A 21,473-nucleotide genomic window follows, 5' to 3' on the forward strand; every position below is an offset into this window, starting at 1 on the left:
ATTTAATTGAGACTATGCATATATTACAGTGGGGACAGCTTTTAAGGAAAAGTGAAGTGAAGTGAAGTGAATTACATTTATATAGCGCTTTTTCTCAAGTGACTCAAAGCGCTTTACATAGTGAAACCCAATATCTAAGTTACATTCAAACCAGTGTGGGTGGCACTGGGAGCAGGTGGGTAAAGTGTCTTGCCCAAGGACACAACGGCGGTGACTAGGATGGCGGAAGCGGGGATCGAACCTGCAACCCTCAAGTTGCTGGCACGGCCGCTCTACCAACCGAGCTATACCGCCCCCAATACCGAAAAAAATACTGTACCTGGCCAAAACTAATGGTGACACACTAATGAACGGTCACTCTGCAAATATTCTCACACATTCTAATAATACTTTGGACAGATTATAGAAATTTCAGCAATCCGGATGTTTTCTATGCCCTTCTGAAAACACATTTTCCACAACAACAAAATGTGTCTTTCAACGTGGTTGAGAGAAGCTTCTCACTACATCATCCATCCATCCATTTTCTACCACTTATTCCCTTCGGGGTCACGGGGGGCGCTGGAGCCTATCTCAGCTACAATCGGGCGAAAGGCGGGGTACACCCTGGACAAGTCGCCAGTCAGGGTTAAAAAACTTATTAGCTAAAGTATATTTACTTGGGGTAGAGCAATTGATTTCAACAACAATTTGATTGGAATCATAATTTGATTTAGTAAATTTTAAGCAGAAGAATTGTGAGTGTGACTGTGAAATAAATACTGAATACTGGGCACTGCAGGTACAGTTTCCTATATTCCTGTTATTTATTGTTAGGGAATTAGATGTTCATTAATTACAGATACAAACAAGCAAGGAAACAAACAATTTATGACCAATCCATTCACATCTTCTTTGGAAAAAGTGCAACCAACACTTAAAGTTGAATTAACAAGAGTAAACATTTTTTGCTCTGATTTTCAATATTCAAAACATTTTCAATAAAAGTACAGTAACCACCGTTTTAACAGTAGAGTTACCTGTTACTAGGATGTATATCGTTAGGATTTTATTGATACTAAACCATTATCGATATTCCTTATCGATACCGGTATTTATTAGTACTCTTGTCGGTACTATATGTAATTGCTGTAAATAAAACTGCTGCTGCTCACTGCTCCCCTCACCTCCCAGGGGGTGATCAAGGGTGATGGGTCAAATGCAGAGAATAATTTTGCCACACCTAGTGTGTGTGTGTGACAATCATTGGTACTTTAACATTAATTTTAAAGATGTTAAAAAATTTATTTTTATTAAATTTGCACAGGAGGTTAACATTATGTAACATTTAACAGCAGGAAAGGCTGATCAAGAGCTGTTTTTTTAAGTCTTAAACAAGTGAAATATGTTTGCAGTGCAAGGTACACTTTACAGATCTATCACTGCATTTCTATTCATTACAATTACACTCAGTTGGAAATAATATTTATGTAGGCAGAGCACACACCTTTTACATGTCGTATATCATATCATAATGTATATCATATCAAATATTTCATGTAAATCAATACAATCAATCAGCATATTAGGTAGGTTTGCAGTTAAACAAGGTGTATTTTGATGCCACGTACACGCGGCGACGATAGACCTGTCAGCGAATGTTATCTTGCTTCTGAGCAATTTTATGGATTATTATATTACTTAAATGTTCTACTTTTTTGAGTGGATTATTATTTCGGCCTGTGGATGAATGGATCGCTAAACACTGGACTTTGAGTGTCTTTTGAGGAGGAAAAATACCCCATTGTGACATTAATATCACAATGTTTACATTGTTTTAACTTGCCAGTTTTATAGCATCTGTACTAAAAAAAACTAAACAAAAAAATAGAAATAGTTTTATCAATATTTTAAGTGAATAAAAAAAAAGGAAATTAAACAAGAAAAATCACACTAACATGTACCAATACATTTGATTTGACATGTTTCCAAGTAAAATAAAGATGCATCAGTTATTATTTTAACACTGGTGTTGCAACTCTTGCATTAGAAGGTGTCAAGTTATCATGAACCTACCAATGAAGATGTTTAATCTGTGGTCGAGTCCACAACTGGCTGCTGTAGTAGCAAGTGTTTTTTTCACATGGCTTCATGACGAAAAATAGTCATCATATTTGCTAAGGAAACATATCACCTGACACATAGAAGTCATTTGGGAAATGTCCGACTCTGTATTGTGGAGTTAGTTTGGTAGTTTGAGCGTGTGTCCTGTAGGCAGGCACAGAAATGGCCCCAGAAGGGGCAGGGTGCAGAGCTGCCGTGTATAGAGAGCTGGCACCTGGCTGGCACGGCTCCATGTAGGTGAGTGTTTGTCAAGTGCATGGTAAACATGTTTTCCCCTTTTCCTCTCAATGACAGCATCTCAGTCACATTACGCCAATTTAGAGTCTTCTTTTAGCAAAAAAAGATTCCATCCGCAATTCCGATGACGCACAAATCCATGAATTTGTTTACTTCCGCGTACTCAGAAGTTGGGTGGTAAAAGTTTGACTCCCAGTGGCTGTTCCGCCTTGTCTATTTTTATGCTGTGCAGCGGCATCTGAATGATTGTGACAGTGAGCGTGTGTCATGATTACGACAGTCAGCTGGATAAAAAAGTTAAGCATAGCAGTATCATTAGTCCAGAATTTTAACGGTCCGCTTGGACCGACCCAATTATGAAGCTGTAACTAAAAATACCAGTACTTAGTATTCATCCCTACCTATTACTTCTGCTGGTGTTTTTCCAACGTAAAAATAACATTTCTATATAAAAAATAAAGTGCAATCAACACGCCTTCAGGTTGAATTAAACGTAGATTTACCTGAGGAATTAAGGTAAATGCAACTAAATCTTTAGAGGTTAAATGAGCAGTGGTTTGATCTGCTGCTACTGTCATTTTAATAAACAGCTATGGTGACCGATAAAAGTCAGTACAAATGCCAACGTCACAACACAACAACATATAGCCACAACACAACAACGTTAAGCTATTGCACAGTTGCAAAAGCCAAAACAAATACAAACGCCGCAACACAACAACATAAAGCCATACCACAACAACATAAAGACTCAACGAAGGGCCGGTGGACACCAACGGACCAAGTGGCTGAGGCGGAAAGTTATACATGGTGTAATGAACAAAGTCAAAAAAGTAAGAGAAGTATGGCCACTTTTTCAATCACAAATAACTCATTTTACTTTTTAAATATTACTAATGTTCATTACACCGTTTTCAACCTTCCTTTTAAGCCACTTTGTGCGTCTGCGAAACTTGGTCTCTTTGGTTGTTTTCATCACTTCCTGTGTGGCTTAAAGTTGTGTTGTCACTTTATATTATTGTGTTGTGGCGTTTGTATTTGTTGTGGCTTTTGCATCCGTGCTGTAGCTGAAATTTGTTGTGTTGTAATTTGATATTGTCTTGCAGCATTTGCATTTGTTGTGACCTTTCTCGGCCCCTGTAGGTATTCGCCATTCTATGTTTTGATGACTGGTGGTGCATGGTGATAACACCACAGACGGGCAGACAGACTTGAGTAACGTTTAACGTCCTTATTAAATGTGCTAAACTTTATATAAAGTCTGCCTTTCTTAAATCCAATGTTTTCTTTTTTCTAGTATCGATAAAATCGATTGATTGCCTATTAAAACAATGTTATATCGACATAAATATAAAGTCTGCCTTTCTTAAATCCAATGTTTTCTTTTTTCTAGTATCGATAAAATCGATTGATTGCCTATTTAAACAATGTTATATCGACATATACCTTCCGGAAGGTCAACTTGCCAGGAACAGATCGATGTTGTTGAATCTTAGGACTTTTAAATTGATAGATCGATGTAATTGATGTATTGTTACACATTTAATATTCACCACTGCAGTAATTATCCAATATAAGGCTCTTATCTATTTGCATAGGTGGTGACTTTTGTGTGGCCAGGCAGTGTATGTTTTATGTGTCCGAAACAGGCACTTTGCCTTTTAAAAACTTCATCATTAAATCAGCAGTGATTAACCAAATAAGACAGGCCCCAATAAGGAGCCCTGTGGCATTCCTCTGCATGTATGTTATATAACAATGTATGATGGAATTTAAAGACCTTTGTGTTGATCCAGAGGTTAGCAGGCCACTTCCTGTGTTAATGTTTTGCAGTCCTCTTTGTGTTTGGGATGATGCAAAATCCACAGAGTGAAGCCCATTTGGACAAATGTTTTGGGCAAATACTTGTGCCTTTCAAAATGTTTTAAAGGAGTTTCACTTGAATTCTGCTCACAAACAAATGTGTGAGGGTATATTTTCACATCATCTTATATTTATTGACTCAGAACTCAATATTCAACTTCCTTGAACCTTGATTAAACCCATCCATCCGTCCATTTTCTACCGCTTGTCCCTTTCGGGGTCGCAGGGGGTGCTGGAGCCTCTCAGCTGCATTCGGGCAGAAGGCGGGGTACACCCAGGACAAGTCGCCACCTCATCACAGGGCCAACACAGATAGACAGACAACATTACCAATTAATAATAATAATTAGCTTTATTGTCTCCAAAGAGAAATTTGTCTTGGACATCAAGACACAGCGTTTTACATACATACTGTACATACATACATACATACATACATACATACATACATGGTTGACTTGGCCAAAATAGTCCCAAAGAGCCCATAACATGAAACCTTTCTCAGCTGAAATCAACACATATTTCATTTCTGTTTTCAGTGATTCCTACTGAAGTCGTTGTAATAATGTGGATTTGCCTGGAAAATAAAAACAATTAAACTTTGGATAAAGAATCCATGAATCAGCATGTTCTTATTGACGAAGGGGTCAATAGCCATTACAATAAATGCAATAGGTTACTCTGTTGGTGCAGCTTTGTAGGACCCCTTTGAAAAAACGCACATTTCTTTACAGGTAAAACCCCAATCATTCATTAAGGGTAAGGCTTTTATCAACAGGAAGGCCTTTATTTATAAAAACATAATTACCCAATATTATCAAATATGTCATTAGACTACAGTGGACATAAGTAGGAGCCTTGTGGCACTTGTCTGCCAGTCAAAAGTTTGGAGACATTAAATCATAAAATTTCACAAAACGTGCCTCCAAATATTTGACTGGCACTATATATTAGGAAATGTTCTGTTCTTAATATGACCGTATGTTGGCAGACCACTTCTTGGTGAATGTAAGATAAAGTAATAAAAACAGTGAATACAGTATCTGACCCCAAGATGGACACTTTAAAATCCCCCATGAACATACAAGTTATAATCTGGCAAAATAATAGTGGGAAGCCTTGTGAAAAATGCCTATGGTGTACCAGTCAAAGGTTTCATAACACATGGTGTCTCCAAACATTTGTCTTCTATGCACACGGGAAAAACGTTTGTCTTCTATGCACATGGGAAAAATTATCTGTCTCACGCTTTTGCAAAAAAAAAAAAAGCCAACCTATTTGATTTAATTAGGAACAGGAATGCTTCCATGGGATTTACATTGCTTTGCTAATACCTTGGCCTGACTTCCTAATAGACAACAGGAAAAGTGGGCTTAATAAAATGAGGAGACGCTGTGAAATGTAATTCCGACGGGGGCCTATAACTACCACCAAATCAGCTGTCTTGGATGTGCGCTTTTTCATTCGGATGTTCTCATTTGTATCCGCACCTGTGTCATTCACAGCCTTACGTCTTAACCTAATTTCACGGTCTGCGAGTTTGGATGGATGACTCTGCCGCTGCCTTGTACACTGAGGGGGAAAGGGAGAAAGAGAGTGTGCAGGTGTGCATCTGGGCGAGCATACGCACAGTTGCTGGCTCGAAAGACAGAAAAGTAAGAGAGGAAGCGAGTGGGAGGGAATGCGACACTACACAATAGCACAGAGGATTGTGGTCCCTGCCGGATATTAACCTTTTAACCTTGCTCTTTTCTGTTAACAAAATACATTGAGCTCTGCCGAGAAGCTTCTAGTGAATCACTTTTTTTCTTTCTTTCATGAATGAGCGATCAGAGGTAAACCCATTTTCTGAGGAATTAAAGATAATTCTGGATTTTTGTAATATGCAAAGGCTGTATTAACCACTTTTAACACCAAGTGAACCTTTAAAATCTCATTAAAAGCCGCTCTTGGATGACTCTCATATCCAAGTTTTTCCTGTTTATGGACTTTTAAGTTTTGTAGTGCTATCTAATGGAATAAAACTGTGCTATTGTCAACGATACCGGAAAGATGTGGCGGACAATGTCTTTAAAATAATAATAAGGAAATAATACCAAAAATACATTGAAAAAACAAAATTGCACACACACACTGCACTCTCTGCAGCAGGTGAGGTGGCACTTGCTTGCACGCAGACCCATAATAATATATAAAGAATAAATACATGCACTAATAAGATGGTCTACATTGTTTTCCAAACAGGCCCTTTGTAAGAGTCTTGTGGCACATCACTATGTTGTACCAGTCAAATGTTTGGAGGCATGGTACTGGAATAGGATAATATAAGTATGTATGTATGTTAACAGTCCAGTTCCTAGTTCAGGAAATATACCATATGACAATTGGACCATTATTTTTTGGTAGTATTTGTCGTGTGTTTTGGTTATATTTACTCACATTTACTGCATACAAATATTATAAATGTATGTTAGATATGAGGAATTTATTAAGGTTATATATTATAGTATGTCCATATATTTGCAGGCCACTTTGTGGTTCATGGAAGATATAACTGGACCATACATACCATTATTTTATGTGTTGTGTAGTTTTTTATTATTAATAATAGTTTTTAAATTGATGTATGTTTGCCCTGCTGAAAGTCCTCCGGAAGGGAGTGAGTCTAGGACAATTTCATCACAGCATATCAAATCAACTTCCACATTCTCATTGGTATAGGGTTCGAAAGGCCACTTGATTTTGCAATGCATTGTGGGGGCTTGGTAGACATACTTGTTGGATAACAATGTGAACAATGTGAAAGTGAGCAACAAACGGGATTAAAATGGATAGTGCAAAATAAAAAAAAACAAGGGACTGCACCGAGACAAACTACCCTATTTCAAAGGCTCGCTACCTTGAAAAAAATACAAAAATGGCGGAATCCACTCATATGATCTATAAGCACGTCCGATGGACGAGAGATTTGAATCGAGTATTTCATCTACGGAGTCACTTTAATTACCGGTGAAGAATTTCAGAAAGTAAAGTCTATTAAGGCACATTGTCCTTTCATCTCTTTTTTACTCAAGATGCGTGAGGTCCCCCGGCCTTGTTTCATAAGTAGGGTTCCCCGAAAAAACAAGCCCATTGTTACTTTTAAATACTTCAAACACTGTGTTGCTTCTCCAAAAATATAATTTTGTGCTTATATGACTAATAGTTAGCCGATTGTTTCTTTGCTCACTAACCTAGTTCATTAGCTTTGCTTTCACGCTGGAAATTAGACAAATCTCACCAAATATTTGTTTTTTTGCCGAAGCGATTAATACAACCATTGTGGAAGTTATTAAGGGTTGCACGTTTGTGACGTATTTGGAACTTGTTAAAGAAAATAAACCCAACTTTAGGACAGAGTCTTGCATCTTACCCTGTGTAAATATACTATTCCGATGCAGTAAGACCCATGATGCATTGCGTTTCCACATCACACTTTCAAGCCCCATCACGTTTGTCTACCACTGTGCATTTCTCATTTTATTTAAGACAAAGTTGGTTAGATGCAGCTTAAACAACGGAACCATTGCATTAGTCGCTCTTCAATATACTGATTTTATTTAATGTGTTTAAATTGTTTAATTTGGCAGACTTATTAGGTACTGTGCAGGATATTAAAGTCATCTATGAATATGCTAATATTCCCCTTTTAAAATGCAGGCTATTACAATAGTTTTTTAATCTAACAGCAGATGAGCTATGTATGCAGATATGATAAAAGCTTGCATGTCATTAGTTCTAGTAATGCACAGTATATGTATTGTATGCTATATAAAAATCGTATTATTATTCACATCCATGCGATGCTGTTCAAAATAGTCCCCTCTTGCTGTATGTCAGGCTTCATGGGCTGTGAAAGCCACATGCGCCATGACCGCATTGTGTAAATGCCACGGAATTCCACATTGGCACGGTCACCTTGGCAATGTCCAGTCACAGAAACACCAGAAGCAGCCTGTTTCATTTTGCACACTCTGCGTTCAAATTGTGAATTTCTACTTTTCCGGTGGTTTTTGCGGATGCGTAAAATTTGGACACCCATAAAGAGACACACATGCTATGTTAATGTCAACGCTCAGTCTTGAATCTTAACAAGTACAACTCTCCTTGGCACAATTACAGAAGTGCACTCAAATCACTTAGCAAGCAAAGAAAAACAAAACAGTGCTGCGATATTAATTACTGTTTGTAAACAATGCACTTTGCAGAGATTATTGCACATGCTTAGCATCCGCCGCCCTGCTAATTCTCGCCAGTGATTAAACGGGTGAGGTTAGGACAGCTGTTCAAGATGTGTTCATTGGCATGTTTAATGAATTTCACTCCAGATAATTATTCAATCATGATTTTGATTCATTCTCCATGTGTCCAAAATTGTTTCTGCGATTATGAGCAAGAGTGGAAGGATTGGATTGAAACTGCATAGTTTTTTTAGCAGGACACAATGCAGCTCTATAGCAATGCTTGCTGACACATAACAGCAGTAGATCCTTCAACACAGCAGACTACTCCTGGCATGTAGGGGGTTCTTTGACTAGCAGTAGGTCCTTAAAACTTTAGCGATCTCATGTAATATAGACGATCTATGATTAGCATTTTTGCAACAACCTGTCATCCTTTTTTTCTTTGCTTTGCCGCTTGCATGTTGCAAGCGTTTTCCAGACATTGTGGCAAACATCTAACAGAAGCAAAACCAAGGCAAAAATCATTTGTGAGAGATCTTGTCAAACAGATTAATCCTTCCCCCCTGAGCCTCAGGGTTCTGGATCGTTTTTTTTTTTTTTTTTCTATCGTTTCTTTTTTCTGTCATGCTGCTTTGCCAAGCTCTCTCTTGATAATACCCCAAAGATAAAATTAATTGTGCAGGGAGATGTGGGATGGGGAGTATCTAAAAGGACCTTGAGCAACACATGAAGTGCTCTCTGTATATCTCTCTCATCCCGCTTTTTCTGCATGTGAAAATAGAGAACCCATTAAAACGTCACAAGTGTCACACATTGCACCAGCCATAGTCAACGGTGGACAATTGCGTTAGCTTTTCCCATGTATGTCTTCAATTGATTTTTTATTTATGTATTTATTTCACGAAAAAAAAAATTCAAAAGGAAGAAGAAGAAACGCTTCTGAGGTCATGCACTTTGTGAGAAAAATATACATTCGATCTTCAGAACTCACAGGAGCCCAAAGAACTTACAATTTGAAAACTAAAACCAAATTGGAGGTCGATGGGATTATTATTATTATTTTGTTTACAGTTCAACTCCATTTCATATTAAGGTCTGAGAGATGTTTCCTACAATATCTACACAACAAAGGGTTTGTTGCCACAGCCTCTGGTGTTCCAGACGACAACTTTTCTCAACATTAGCCTCCAAAATCATTGTTTGTCCTCGTAATTCAATCCCCAATTAGAAAACCAAAATAACTGGGGTCGCCTAGAAGCCTTGTGTCACTCGTGTTGTACAGTCAAACGTTGGAGACACATTGTGGTGTTTTTAAACTGACTTGTACTTGATTTTTGAAATGATCTATTATAAGTGTTTGTATTTTAACAGGCCAATTCCTGACAGCTGGACCATGTCATATTTCAAATATAAACCAGCTTCATTGTGACGCAATGAGACGTTTCAAAACAATACCCCATGTAGAAGAAAAGAACAAAAAAGTGGAACCTTGGTATATGAACCCTGCTTCTTGGACAGGGTTTGTGACATAAAAGTTTGTACATTGAAAACAATGTCTCCATAAGAAACAAGCAACACTCAGCAAGCAAAAAAAAAAAACAGTGCTGCGATATTAATTACTGTTTGTAAACAATGCACTTTGCAGAGATTATTGCACATGCTTAGCATCCGCCGCCTTGCTAATTCTCGCCAGTGATTAAACGGGTGAGGTTAGGACAGCTGTTCAAGATGTGTTCATTGGCATGTTTAATGAAAAAATGTCTCCATAAGAAACAATGTAAACATGAGTAACGGGTCCAAGCCTGGACAAAAGTCCATATTTTAGTTAAGGTTTGTACACTTTCAACACAATATAAAGCACTATGCAGTACTTAATATCAAACATAAAATGGGGGTGATGGACCAACGTTCTATTTAATAACAAAGCCAAAATAACAACAACAGCTGAACTGTCTTCATTCGTAGCCACTCTTTCTACACGCACACACACTGTCACTACAGCGCTCTGGTACACTGACAGTTTAAAATCACAAAACTTCTTAACTTTAACAGCCAGGTCGCTACAATGGTTAGGAACAAAAATTAAAATCCACTTTAGGGGAGGGGAGTGTCGACAAAACTGTTGATACTTCCAGAATGTTTCAAACCACACATCGCTTGTCCATCGCTTTCTTTGGACTTATAATGAGCTAGTAAAACTTGAAAAATGCTGTAAAAGGGTTTAAAAAACACTCTGAAAAGCACAAAAAGTAGCAATTAACAAAGTAGCTAACAACAACACTGCTCATTTGACTGAATGAGCACAGAGATCAATGATCCCGCCCACAATTGATGTCCTGCCAGGCACAACATGATGGTTGCGATGCTGGCACAGAATTGGTGGATGAAACATGTGTACACTAAGAGAAGGTTTGTACAGCAAGCTTTTTTTTATTCTGTTTGTGGCTTGTACATCGAAAAGTTTGTATACTGAGGGGTTTGTAAATCGAGGTTCCTCTGTATGTGTTTGATTTAACTAACAAGAACACTCAACTGATTTTTTACAGTTAGAAAATATGTTATTTGATGCCAAGATGCACACCTGAAAATCAATCAGTGATAGCCAGGATAAAAAGTCATCAGGTTTGAAAAATAACATTGGGCTTAACGAGGATTCCTGTGGCACTCCTCTGTGCGGTAAAACTGTGTACCATTATTGTTGTGGGTTTATAAAATGCACCTGGTATTCCTGCTGTTGTTTAGAAGGAAACATCAAATGTCCTTATGTTACAACGCCAGGCATTGCTAGCGATAGGAAAGACAGCAGCGGGAAACGAAAGCTGGAGACAAGGTGGAAGCTAATGACAACCCCCTGGGGGACAATTAGAAGTTAAGCCCGAGGGGCTTTGCTCAAAGGAGGTGACAGCTTCTTTAAGCGCTAATCGCAATGCTTTGAAGCTAAAGCAGTGACGGAATAATCACAATGATGCCAAGGGCCATGTCAAACATTGCTTAAAAGTAGACGACTGTAGAAAGAAACAAGCAGAATTTTGACTCCTCAGCATTTCCAACCCTGCGTTGACACTTGGTGCATCACTCACTGTGAAATACCTGCCAGTGATCAAGGCAAAGAGATAATGGCTGCCCCCGTGACGGACATTTTCAATTAGAAGGGCTAAATAAATAGTGACTCCTCCTCTTCTGTGATTTATCAGTCTGTTGTGAAATGCCAAAAAGAGGGCTATTCACCTAAATTGTCCTGGGGCCCACATTTTCATCAAGCTGAGGACCAATGAGGACCAGAATACTACAACATTCACTCATCAAAGATTCCTTATATGCCTACCGCTGGTCAAACATTTTCTATGTCAGGGATTCTCAAACTGTGGCACGTGTACCACCAGTGGTACGCAGGCTCCATTTAGAGGTACGCCAAAGAATCACTTGAGTAAAGTGCTGTGTTTTATTTTCCTATATTCAAACACAGTGTTACTGTTCAATGTGTAATGGTGCAGTGGCTAAAATTATTAAATATACTTGTTAAATAAAACCTCAGCCATGTTTTAATGAATATTTAGGTCGGCTATGCTACTATATTTTATTGTGGGTCATTATGGTGGTATTTGGAGAGCCAAGTTTTTTCTGAGGTGGTATTTGGTGAAAAAAGTTTGGGAACCACTGTTTTATATGATGGTATAGTTTTGCTGTTATTAAGAACTAAGCAAAAGTGCTAGTCAATGTGGCAGAAGTGCTCTGCTGTTTTAAGGACCTAATGCAAAAAACTAGTCAAAGATCTTATATATGACAGGAGCCCTTTTCTATTTCTAAGAACCTACTGCAAAACACTGATTAAGATCTTCTGTACATGACAGAACCCACTGTAAAGTAATGTAATGGCAATGGTAAAATCCCATTGATTCCTTTTATGTTTAGTCTGCAAAAAAAAGCTAGGCCACATAAGTCATGGGTGGTTGTGAGGAAGCTCAGGGGTTATAAAACCCCCAAAACAAAACAAGTTGGTTTTGAGTTTAAAGTTTGTCCGTGTGCTAATGATCAGAGTTGAAGCCTCCGTCCCAAAAAAGCCGCCAAATTCTCTCCTTCTGTGTCACAAAACACCCAAAGCTGCAATCATACAGAAACAGCTGGCTAGCTGCACCGCTGTAGATTGCCTTTTTTTCAATTAACTCCAGCCAACATTATCACATCGCAGAATCCTGATTGTGAATAACTTCTAAAAGCTGGAATGAGGAGGGGTAATCCCCTCCCCCCATATTTTGTAAATAAAGTGACATTACTCATTAATGTGATGAATGACTGTGCAATTCTCTCCCATCAAAGTCTCCTCTCCTGTGGGGGACATTCTAAGGGGGGAACTGTTAAAACATGCGACTCAAAGTGCTGAAGCAAGCAAGGCTGCCAGCCAAACGCTCTTTTTTTTCCAACTGTTGACGCTCCCAAGGACCCATCTCGCCGTTAACATCAAATCATTTACTTCACACACCCCAGTCACTAAAGCCACCATAGAGAGATGGTGTCGACATGGGGGGGCAAACAGAAGAGTCAAATATCCTCTATTTCAGTGGTTCTTTAACTTGTTTCACCAATTACAACCTCAGAAAACACTTGTCTCTCCAAGTAAAATACAGTAGCATAGTAGGTCTAAATATTCATTACAAACGAAGCAGTTTTTATTCAACAATTATATTTAATATTTTTGGCCACTGTAATATTACACACAGTTTGAACAGTAACACTGTGTTTGAATATTAAAGTAAGTGGTAGTTTAGCGTACCACTAGTACCACAGTTTGAGAATCACTGCTCTTTATTAAAGGAGCGCTCTGATCTTGTTCAAATAATTTCACCGTCTGTGTACACACATTTTGGCTTTCTTATCGGTTATTCAAATACTAGCAATTCAGAATGTGTGCCACTCTCGTAGGTCAATGTGGAGGAAAGATGGTTTTGGTTGAGAACTAGACCCATTACCTCCCTGCTTGGCACTCAGCGGCAAGGGTTTGAATTGGGGGTTGAATCCCCAAAATGATTGCCGAGCGCGGCCACCGCTGCTGCTCACTGCTCCCCTCAACTCCCAGGGGGTGGAACAAGGGGATGGGTCAAATGCAGAGAGTAATTTCACCACACCTAGTGTGTGTGTGACTATCAGTGGTATTTTAACTGTTTACCTTTAACACAAGATGCTGTGGTAACAATCAATCAATCGTCAATGGTATACTTTTAGTCCCAGAGGCAACAATTTTAAAAACCTCTAGAATAACAAAATGTATTCAATCAAAAAACACTTCTAGAATTAGAAAATTTATTTTAGAAATACAAAAAACAACTTTTACAACAGTAAAACAAAAAAATTGTATAGACCTGGGGCGTCCACACGATTATATGAGGGCTACATTGATACATTTTGCACCCTGAAGATACAAAAAGCAATACAATATAGGTCAACCAATATCAATAACTATCTGGACAAATCATCCACGTCTTAGCTTTATTTGTACACATGTTCATCATGACAGTACACACGGAAATAATCAAAGATCATGTTCAGTAAGGCGCAGAGTTCATCACCCATTTTAGTTTCTGGGTCTAATGTATTTGAGGTGTAGGGGGGATTAGGGTGAGTTTCATTTTTTTGTGTATTGTTCAAATCCATACACATTTATTTTGCCTGTAGAATGTGTCACAGGCCAATAAAAAAAAAAAAAAATAGACCAGTGAAATAACCATTTTTTTCAAACAATAAAAATCCACCCCATAGAGAAATTAAACAAAAACTTGTAAATATTTAAAAAAAGCTACTATCCCAAAGTGGGGCACGCCAAGTCCTTTCAATTGGCACGACAAAGGTTGGCTTTCCAAATTGAGCACATATTCATAAAGTAACACTCCTCTTTCAAGCTTACACAATCACTGATGGCATATTTGCAAGGCTAACTCGTTGCTATCTATTAAACAAGATGACTTTACTTTACATACCGTATGGTGGTATAGTGTTGCTGTTTTCACTTTGACCTTTAAAGGAAACACATTTCTCCAAAAAAATAAAAAATAATAATTCTAAAACAATAAAAATACAGTCAAGGAAATGTTTTATTTGTTTTAAAATGTTTTTACAATTTTGAGTTAGGTTGTATTCAAGCCCCCACCCAAAAAAAACAATAACCTTTGAACAATAATTTAAAAAACGACACTAAAAAGAAATTCTACAAAAATAATGAAACAAATAACTTTTTCAACAATTAAATAACCATTGTCTCAAACAATACAAATCCATCTCTAGAGCAATGAAACAAAAACATTCAAACTCTGAAAAAAACTAATTCTCAAAGACCAAAATGCTTTAAGGGTTTTTTCGCAACTACTAAAACAATGAAACACAGATCTAGAACAAGGGCAGACAACCTCTACAACACATCACATTAGCAGAAAAATAAACAACTTATATGGAATCAAACATTACTAATAGAAAAATGAAGACATTCTGGAGCAATTAAATATTTTTTTTGCAAACATTTCAAGAAAACTGAAAACTGCTTCTGCAACACTGAAAACAAAATTATATGTATACAATAACAATGTTACATAATAAAACAAAAATATCCAACTTTTACGTAGAACATTAGCAACATATTTTGGAACAATAAGAAAAAAAATTTGAACTTGTAAAATGCTCTATGACTATTAAATCATTAAAATAAGAAAGACAATACTCGGAGGTAGACTTTGTATTTAGCAAATGTAGCAATGGATTTTCAATACAATCATCTAAACAAGCTTGATTTTGCCTTGAGGGATGTAAATGGACTCCTTGCATCCATAGTAAGTAAACATTTTGTAATGGGATTTTGTATAAGGCAGCAGTGAGTTTTCCAGCATGTACATTAAGCTCAAGGCTTATAGATTTCCTTGGCGGCTTGATGCTGTTCTCACAATGACTTCATTTGGAGTTAAATCAAGTTCTTTAGGACCAAAAATGTCCTTCATGGCAAAGTGGGACACAGCGTATTACTTACTTTTGACAATTTACTCCAGGGAGCACCTTTCCTGCCTCCACCCCTTAGCCCTTGTCTTGCTTACGGGAGTTCCTCATTGATCAATCACTGTCAGAGAAGGCTGCTCTTTAATTGTTCTAATCATGACTGACAATCCTCTTTTTCTGTCTGTCACAGGTCTCAGGAGAGAGAATGTTCCCTGACTTTCACACCTTCAACCTCAAGGTAGGCTTTTTCTAAAGCCACGCTATTTCTAGAAGGGGCAGTTATATTTTACGGACAGATGGTCTGTTAATGTAGGGGGCCCTGTAACGTGCCATGAAGCCACATGGAGATAAGAGAAAGTTGGCGACATGTTTGGATCATTTCACTAGCCTGAATTAAATTATTATTTTATACACTTTGCTAAAATGTTGAAGAAGAACTGTGTCTGTTGTTTAAAGGCCTACTGAAATGAATTTTTTCTATTCAAACGGGGATAGCAGATCCATTCTATGTGTCATACTTGATCATTTCGCGATATTGCCATATTTTTGCTGAAAGGATTTAGTAGAGAACATCGACGATAAAGTTCGCAACTTTTGGTCGCTGATAAAAAAAGCCTTGCCTATACCGGAAGTAGCATGACGTCGCAGGTTGAAGGGCTCCTCACATTTCCCCATTGTTTTCAATGCAGCGAGAGCGATTCGGACCGAGAAAGCGACAATTTCCCCATTAATTTGAGCCAGGATGAAAGATTCGTGGATGAGGGACGTGAGAGTGAAGGATTAGAGTGCAGTGCAGGACGTATCTTTTTTCGCTCTGACCGTAACTTAGGTACATTGGATTCCTTACTCTCTCCTTTTTCTATTGTGGATCATGGATTTGTATTTTAAACCACCTCGGATACTATATCCTCTTGAAAATGAGAGTCGAGAACGCGAAATGGACATTCACAGTGACTTTTATCCTCACGACAATACATCGGCGAAACACTTTAGCTACGGAGCTAACGTGATAGCATCTGGCTTAACTGCAGATAGAAACAAAAGAAATAAGCCCCTGACTGGAAGGATAGACAGAAAATCAACAATACTATTAAACCCTGGACATGTAACTACACGGTTAATGCTTTCCAGCCTGGCGAAGCTTAACAATGCTGTTGCTAACGACGCCATTGAAGCTAACTTAGCTACGGGACCTCACGGAGCTATGCTAAAAACATTAGCTATCCACCTACGCCAGCCCTCATTTGCTCATCAACACCCGTGCTCACCTGCGTTTCAGCGATCGACGGTGCGACGAAGGACTTTACCCGATCATCGATGCGGTCGGCGGCCTGGAGACGGAGGAAGTCAAGGTGAGGACAGCGGTGCGGCGGCGGGCGTTGTAGCTTTCGACGACACCCCGGCCGCCATTAGAGTCGGCAAGAAACATATATTTCCCCAAAGTTACGTACGTGACATGCAAATAGCGACACGCACGTACGGGCAAGCGATCAAATGTCTGGAAGCCAAAGCTGTAGTCACGGTAGCGCGTCTGTTATCCAACTAAGTCCTCCTGGTTGTGTTGCTGCAGCCGCCGCTAATACACCGATACCACCTACAGCTTTCTTCTTTGCAGTCTCCATTGTTCATTAAACAAATTGCAAAAGATTCACCAACACAGATGTCCAGAATACTGTGGAATTTTGCGATGAAAACAGAGCTGTTTGTATTGGGATACAATGTGTCCGAATACTTCCGCTTCAACCATCGACGTCACACGCAAACGTCATCATACATAGACGTTTTCAACCGGAAGTTTCCCGGGAAATTTAAAATTGCACTTTATAAGTTAACCCGGCCGTATTGCAATGTTAAGATTTCATCATTGATATATAAACTATCAGACTGCGTGGTCGGTAGTAGTGGGTTTCAGTAGGCCTTTAAGCAATAGGTCCTGAAAAACAGCTTTGCGCTCCTGGCACGTACACAAACTTTGACTAGAGTATTTGCAGTTTGCCTTTAATACAAAGTGTTCCTCTCGTATAAGCATGTTTGCAGTAGGTCTTTCAAAAACAACAAATTAAAATAAATATTTTTTTTTATTGCAAAGTCAGAGACAAAACAAGACAAACATCATCGTTACCAAACCATTCGGTTTGCATTTAAAATAATGTGTCGTCATCGAATATAAGACAGTATTTAAAGATAGTAGGGGTGCCGTAAAAACGGTTCGTATCCGAGTCGCAATTCTTATTTATTAAGATTCTGAATTAATTCATGATTTTCAAATATCAATTATTTTGGTTGCGCATATAGTCGTAGAATTTACATACTGGCTTGGGGTGTTGTTGGTTGTGAACCCAGGATCCAGAGACAGCAGGCCAAATGCAGGTAAAACTGTATTTAATAAACAAAACTAGTGAAGATAGGGAGTGCACACAAAACAAAAAACAGAGTTCCAGAGGACTGGGCTGGTATATAAAGCAGGTGTGTCCTGATTGCCAGTCAGGGACATGTAAGGAAGCCAGCGCCTGCACAGGAAAAATTGTGGAAAAGGAGGTAAACAGGAAATGGAAACAAATAAGAATGCTGGCCAAGAAATAGAAGAAAATACCAATAACTAATAATAATTTTCTTGTGAGCTCATGCCAATACGTCAGCAGTGAAGAGGAGCGTTTGTAACGTGTAACCTGTTTTAAAAAGGTTTTAACATAGTTTATATTCCAAATAATATATTGCAGGAATCGGCTTGAATCGGGGCAGCACGGTGAAAGACGGGTTAGTGCGTCTGCCTCACAATCAGGGCCGGCCCGTGGCATAGGCCGTATAGGCAAATGCTAAGGGTGCTGTCCATCAGGGGGCGCCACGCCAGTGCCACAAATGTTGGAGAAAAAAAAAAAAAAAAGTTGGTACTATTACTTTTAAATACAAAAAATAATCCCACGTTAATTAAAATGCAAAGTAAAGCCTATTTAATAGAAATATTATTTGTTACAACATTACGCCCCCCCTACCCAGAGAGACGTGCGCTCTTTGTGTGTGAGAGTGTGAGTGTGGGGAGGGAAGAGAGAGGGGGGGGAGGGGGGCGTGTCTGATCATGGCGGAGGTGCAGTTGAGTTTGTTACATGGAGATATTTTCACTACTTTTCTTTTGTCGAGCACAAAGAAAATAACATTTTAGTTAAATGTAAATTGTGCTTTGGATCAAAGATCCCATCTACTGCCCAAAACAGAAATTCAAATGTGCTGAAACAAGCTACATAAGCAACATGCTTCGACGAAGCTAGTAAAGAGAGACAGAGACTCCAATGCTACTTTCCCTCCACCACCACCACTTAAGGATTAATTCTGCCTCTGCTCATCATGCAGCACTGAAGGTACACACTCTGTCAATCAATGTTCCCTGTAAGTGTTCATGTGTGAGCAAACGCAAAAACTCCCTGAGCATTCAGTGGAGGCCATGTGAGCAACATCAGACGTGCACACTGTGGCTACACCAGCAGCACACCTGTCCCAAACCTGACTAAATAACAAGTTCAATCTCCATCCATCCATCCATTTTTTACCGCTTGTCCCTTTCGGGGTCGCTGGAGCCTATCTCAGCTGCATTCAGGCGGAAGGCGGGGTACACCCTGGACAAGTCCCCACCCATTGCAGGGCCAACACAGATAGACAGACAACATTCTCTTATTATTATAATCAAATTACAGCAGTCATTTCCATTTCTAATACAAGTGTTTAGGCCCACTTACAATGACAATAACAACAAATATTGTTTTTCATGAACTGTGTACTTGTATTGTTTGTCTGGGTGGAGGTCCTGCTTTGGAAATAATTTGTACCCCTTTCAGACATTGCATTTAGTTCCCATTAAAACATTCACATGTTGCACAATGAGATGTAAGCAGGGGATCATGTGTACATTCCTGCAACTTAATATATTTTTATTAGTATTTATTTAATATACTAACAGCATTTAATGATTAATATTTATAAATTAAGATTCCTAATAAAGGACACTAGAATAAGCACACATTTGATTGGTAAATCATAGTGTAACGACCTGGAATGACACTTTATGTGTGGTGTTGGAGTTGTCCCACTTTTTGTGTGGCTGTAAACGCATCACTGGCTAAGTGCCATGTGTGCATGTGTTGGCACAAGTGAGAAAGAGCGAGCGGCTGCTGTTGATATAACAAAGTTGCTTTTGGTCTGGTTTGTACTGCAGAAAATGACCACTTTTGCTAGATATCATTTTTTTACTAATGTTTTGGTGATGTGTTTATGGCCGACAAAGAGTTTTGCTCAGTAAAGTGATGGATGGAATTCATGTCCTCAAAGCGTCTCGACAGACGTTACAATATTTGAACAATGATGACGAAAACTGTTTTCTCTGTCGTGTCCGTGTGTCGAAAATTGTTATGCACTTATTTTTTTATTTGATTTTGTGCGTGGCATAGATTTGCCGTGCGCAGAGGATGCTTGAGCAGTGCGCAATTGCACAGGCGCGCACCTTAGAAGGAACGTTGCTGTCAATTCTCTTATATACTCTTTCATTCTAGACTCCTAGAGTGTTTGATTATCACATCACTCTAAATGTATAGACTATAAAGTTCACAAACATAAAGAGGGATGCTAGTGGGCCAGGCCAATCTTTCCTTATCTCTAAACTAAAACTGGGGAAATGTGTAGAGTGTTCTGGGCTTCAGACATGATTTTGTGTCAGAATTCCTTGAGGAAAAAATGCATGGGTAGGCTTTGTGTATGTAGTGTGTGCCTTTCTTGCTTTTCAGCTATGCTGTTATTATGCTGTTTGTTACTTATGTATGTTATGTTGCAGCTATTTAAAATAGTTTTGTCAATTTGTTCTGGCCATAAACAAATTGGCCCTTTGAAACATATCTTTGTCTTTGTGTGTTGTATGTAGAGCACATTGCTTAGCAGAGTTCAGTGATGCAAATGCATGTCAAGTTGATCAACACATTGTATTATTCTCCAGTGCAATAACAGTACTGAAATGAAGGCTAAAAGGGCATTAATGGGAGCTTTAAAAAAAAAATAAGAAAAAAATAAGTAACTAAATAGTTACTTTTCACAGTAACGCATTACTTTTTGGTGTAAGTAACTGAGTTGCTTTTAAAATGAAGTAACTAGTAACTGTAACTAGTTACTGGTTTTCAGTAACTAACCCAACACTGGTGATAGTAACCTGGCTTTTTAGCATTAAGCTAATGTTACATGATTCGGCAATTGCTAATCAATAAATAGCTAGTTCTGTTTTAACGTCGGGTTAATATTGTGGAGGGGGCTAAATTGTTATGGAAAATAATAATGTAACGTTAGGTAATTACAGTACTCCCACGGTCCCACCTTACATTCCTCAGAGACATTTGTATTAGATCTTTTAAGCAGGTGTTTTTTGTTTACATTGTTATTGCCTTCTGGTTAGCTAATGTTTGCCCTGCAGGTAATAGTCACTTTTCCACCCCTTTATATATTAGGTATAGTTGTAAGCCTAGTTGTTAAAGTGCACATCATTAATGTTAATTAAGCAATATCACATGAGAGGGAATGCTGTTTTTTAATTTGAGCACTGCTGTGATTCGGTTAAAGATAATCATAACATCACATTCTCATATAATATATTATACTGTTACTTTGCATTCTGCTATTCAGCATTTCACTGTAATGATGACAATAAATTGTTAGATATTCATTTTTTATTTTTTGTATTAATTTATTTATTCATATTTTTTTTTATCTTGTTATCTATTCTGATTGTTAATTTGCTTTCTTTAAGTAAAAAAAAGGTCAAAGACAAAGCTATTCGGTTTCTTGTGAGTATATACACTTCACTGCCGATGTGGGGGGGCGCCACCTAAAATCTTGCCTAGGGCGCCAGATTGGTTAGGGCCGGGCCTGCTCACAATACAAAGGTCCTGGGTTCGATCCTGCGCTCGGGATCTTTCTGTGTGGAGTTTACATGTTCTCCCCGTGACTGCGTGGGTTCCCTCCAGGTACTGTGAGTGTGAATGTTGTCTGTCTGTCTGTGTTGGCCCTGCGATGAGGTGGCGACTTGTCCATACTTGTACC

At 38.5% G+C, this 21,473-nt stretch overlaps 1 protein-coding gene across 49 annotated transcripts in view; it reads left to right on the top strand.

The window, feature by feature from the left end:
• Positions 1–21,473, top strand: part of LOC133661813 (receptor-type tyrosine-protein phosphatase delta-like) — a 660,250-nt gene that overhangs the window by 303,969 nt on the left and 334,808 nt on the right. For all 49 annotated transcript variants that reach the window (XM_062065281.1, XM_062065286.1, XM_062065292.1 and 46 more), the window contains exon 7: positions 15,592–15,639. The gene's annotated coding sequence lies outside the window, so the exon portion shown is untranslated. The remainder of the gene's footprint in view (positions 1–15,591; positions 15,640–21,473) is intronic.

This window comes from Entelurus aequoreus, linkage group LG12 (assembly GCF_033978785.1).
Source record: "Entelurus aequoreus isolate RoL-2023_Sb linkage group LG12, RoL_Eaeq_v1.1, whole genome shotgun sequence".
In the NCBI taxonomy this organism is placed as follows: Eukaryota; Metazoa; Chordata; class Actinopteri; order Syngnathiformes; family Syngnathidae; genus Entelurus; species Entelurus aequoreus.